The sequence below is a fragment of the Mustela nivalis genome (genome assembly GCF_964662115.1).
Source record: "Mustela nivalis genome assembly, contig: HAP1_SCAFFOLD_63, whole genome shotgun sequence".
Classification (NCBI taxonomy): domain Eukaryota; kingdom Metazoa; phylum Chordata; class Mammalia; order Carnivora; family Mustelidae; genus Mustela; species Mustela nivalis.
The window spans coordinates 1,019,777-1,023,888 of NW_028136532.1; positions in this window are offsets into that span (position 1 = coordinate 1,019,777).

A 4,112-nucleotide genomic window follows, 5' to 3' on the forward strand; every position below is an offset into this window, starting at 1 on the left:
TTGGAGATAAGGTCTCGGTTCTGAAGCCTGAAAACGGAGGTAGGGAAGAGATGATGACATAAGGCCATGGCGGGTTTTATGTGCTCAGTGTGCGGTCAGCATTCTGGGTATTGGTCAGGAGGTCCGGGCTCAGGTTGTGTTCGACAGTGCATTAGTGCCCAGGTTAGACTATATAATTTGGGTAACGTCGAGTGCTGTGTAGGTTTATCCTCATGTAAGCTGCCTGGGCAGCTCATGAGGCAACAATTTTTTTTCTAGAGGGCAGGCAGAGTGCTGCATTGTGGGTTGGGAATTGCCAAACTTGAGGGCTTCGGGGCCAGGAGTGTGAGGACGGAAGTCTGAGAAGACAAGCTAGACTTGGGTTTCAGGGTGAGGGCACGGCAGGTACCCCCTGCAGATCTGTACCAATATCTCATGCATCTGAAGTCAGGGCGAGGATCAGACGTTGGCTCAGGTTGGAGTTTCTGTGCATGATGGCCGCTTCATGAAGGGAGCAGAATCTCGGGGCCATTGAGGTTTTCCCACGTTGGGAGTTGTGGGATGCCCCCTTCAAGGATTCCTTCTGCGGGACAATTGAGACCTGTTGGACAGCTCAAGGACATCCCATATGGATGACTCCAGAGCACCGTTCGTGGATGGATGCCTGGGAAGCCCGCCTCGCATTCCAATTCTCTCCTAGCAACAAGACAGTTTAGATCTGATGGCTCTGCCGGAGCAACCGGGGTGGCTGAGTTGAAATGGACTTTCCTGAATGGGTCCTAATGTGTTTTTGTGTCCATGAGGGCCTTGGAATGGGGCGGTGGCACCGGGACCCTGAAGTACTCTCCTAAGCTTTGGACATGGCTCCCATGCACAGGTTCCTTGGGAGACGAGATGAGTTCTGATGGGTGCCTCAGGAAAACCCCTATGCTCGTAATGGAATCAGGCTTTTGAGGACACATGCCTGTAACCCAAAGCAATGGATCCTATTATAGCCTAGGGTCCTGTCTGGTTCAATTTCTTCTCTGGGGACATCCATCTATGGTATGAGTGGAGGTCGATTATCAGCTGGTGTCAGACAGTCCTTGTTTGTTCTGGGAGACCTACACTATTGGGATGGCCTCAGGGATTTTGGAGGTTTCTCCTAATTTGTACGATTTTGGACCATGGAATGGGCAGAATTCCCATGGATTGGTAGGCACAGTCCTAATGTGTGTCTCCAGGGTCCCAGCCTGGAGGGAGTGTGGCCCAAGACTTTGAGGACAGAAGTCTGAAAACACAAACTCAGCTTAGGTTTGGGGTCGTAGGTATGACAGGCCCGATCTACAAACCATGAGAAGAACTCTTCAGGATATGAAGAAAGTGGGAGTCTGAGGCGCTTGCTCAGGCTTTTGTCTCTGGATTTTGTATCAGCGATGGCCGTGGAATGTCGGGGAGGCCTCATGGGCCATGGACGAATCTTCCTCTCTGAGGATTTGGCCCGATTTCCAATTGCTTTTCGTCAATCTGTGGAATGGGAGGACTCATTTCAGTTTTGTTACCTCAGGTGTCCCACCAAAAGAGGAATTCTAAAGCAAAGCCGTGGGGAAGACTGAAGGGACAACCCGAACTATGGTTAAAAATTGGGGCCTAGGGGCATGGCAAGCCCAATATGTTATCTCTTCATCCAGCCACTGAGTGGCCTTACTTGAGGACTGGGCTCAGCCTGAGGGTCACAATGTCGGTTTGTGACCAATGTGGCCCGCGAGCATGGGCGGGGCATCATGGGCCACATTGGTTTCAACTACACTGAACGTTGGACAACATGCCAACCACAAGGTTTCTTGCCATGGGGAAGGAGTTCTGATTTCTGCATCACCTTCAACACTGGGCAGTGATAGGAGATAAGGTCTAGGTTCTGAAACCTGAAAATCGAGGTTCGGAAGGGATTACGACCTAAGGCCACGGCGGCTCGATGTGCTCAGTGTGCGGCCATCTGTCTGGGAGGGGCCAGGGGGTCCAGGCTCAGGCTGTGTCAGAAAGGGCATTAGTGCCCTGGTTAGCCTATGTATTTGGGGTACAGCCAAGGTCGGTGCAGGTTGATCCTCATTTGGGGTTACTGGGTAGCCCCAGAGGAAAATGTTTTTCTTCTGGAGGGCAGGCAGAGTGCTGCATTGTAGTTCCGGATTGCCAAACTGGAGAGCTTGTGGGCCAGTTGTCTGACGACCAAAGTCTGAGAACACAAGCTAGGCTTAGGTTTCTGGGTGAGGCCATGGCAGGCACAATCTACATACCTGAATCGAGATCTCGTGCATCTGAAGTCAGGGCGAGGATCAGACGATCGCTCAGGTTGGAGTTTCTGTCCCTGATGGCCCCTTCATGAATGGGGGAGCATCACGAGGCCATGGGGGTTTTCCCACGATGGGAGTTGTGAGAAGCTGCAAACTGCATAGAGTCTTCTGCAGGACAATTGAGACCTGTTGTTTGGCTCCAGGCCAATGATTCTGAGCAGGGTTCTAAGGATGGATGGCTGGGTAGCCCACCTCGCATTCCAATTGTCTCCTAGCAATAAGACAGGTTAGATCTGCTGGATCTGTGGGGAGCAACCGAGGACGCTGAGTTGAAATGGCCACCTCTGGGGATGGGTCCTAATGTGCTTTTGTGTCTATGGAGACCTTGGAATGAAGCGGTGGCACTGGGGCCCTAAAACGTTCTCCTAATCAGAGACTTTGTCACAACGCCATCGTGCAAGTTTCCCATGTGTAGATGAGATGTTTTCTCATGTGTGAGTCAAGAAACAGCTGGATGCTGCTTTTGAAATCCAGGCCTCTGAGGAGAGATGACTTTAAACCAAAGCAATGGATCTGATTAGTGCCTAGGGACCTGTTCTTTCCTTTTACCTCTGGAGACATCTGTCTATGGGTCTTACTGCAGGTAGGTGCTCAGTTGGGCTCAGATTTCCCCTGTTTTTCCTGGGAAGCCACCACTATTGAGATGGATCAGGGACTTTGGAGGTTTATCCTATTAGAAGGGTTGTGGCCATTGGAATGGGCACACACAATTCCCTTGGAGAGGGCAAGTACAGTCCTCAGGTTCGGCTCCAGGGGCCTGAGCCTGTAGGTTGTGTAGGCCAGGGCTGTTTGGACAGTTGTCTGAAAACACAAACTCGGCTTATGTTTCGGGTCATATGTATGGCAGGACTGACCTACAGACCATGAGGAGAACTCTTCGGGATTTGAAAGAAGGGCGAGTGTGAGGCTCCTGCTCAAGTTTTTGTCTCTGGATATCGTGTCACTCATGGTCGTGGAATTTCTGGGTGACTTCATGGGAAATGGACGAGTCTTACTCTCTGGTGGTTTGGCCCCGTCCAAAGAGTTTGGGGTCATTCTGTGGGCTGGAAGAAGTCCGTTTTTTTTTTTGTTGTTGTTGTTTTTGTTGTTTTCTTTTTTAACCTCAGGTGTCCCAACATATGAGGGATTCCAGAGTAGAGCCCTGGGGTGGGGCGACTGGACAATCAGAAATCTGGTTAAAAATTGGGGCCTAGGGACATGTCAAGCCCATTATGACATCTAATGGTCCAGCCACTGAGAGGACTTACTAGAGGACAGGACTCATGCTGAGGGTCACAATGCGTGTGTATGCCCTCGTCGCACTGAAGAATGGGCGGGGCCTCAGTGTGAATGCTGGTTTCTCCTACACTGAACATTGGACAACGTGCCAACCACATGGGTTCTTGCCATGGGTAAGGAGGTGTTCTGATTTCTGCATCACACTCACCCCTGGGCAGTGATTGGTGATAAGGTCTCAGTTCTGAAGCCTGAAAACGGAGGTAGGGACGAGATGATGACCTAAGGCCATGGCGGGTTTTATGTGCTCAGTGTGCGGTCAGCTTTCTGGGTGTTGGTCAGGAGGTCCGGGCTCAGGTTGTGTTCGACAGTGGATTAGTGCCCAGGATAGACTATGTAATTTGGGTAACGTCGAGTGCTGTGTAGGTTTATCCTCATTGAAGGTGACTGGGCAGCTCATGAGGCAATAATTTTTTTTTCTAGAGGGCAGGCAGAGTGCTGCATTGTGGGTCCGGAATTGCCAAATTGAGGGATTTGGGTCCAGGAGTGTGAGGACGAAAGTCTGAGAAGACAAGCTAGACTTGGGTT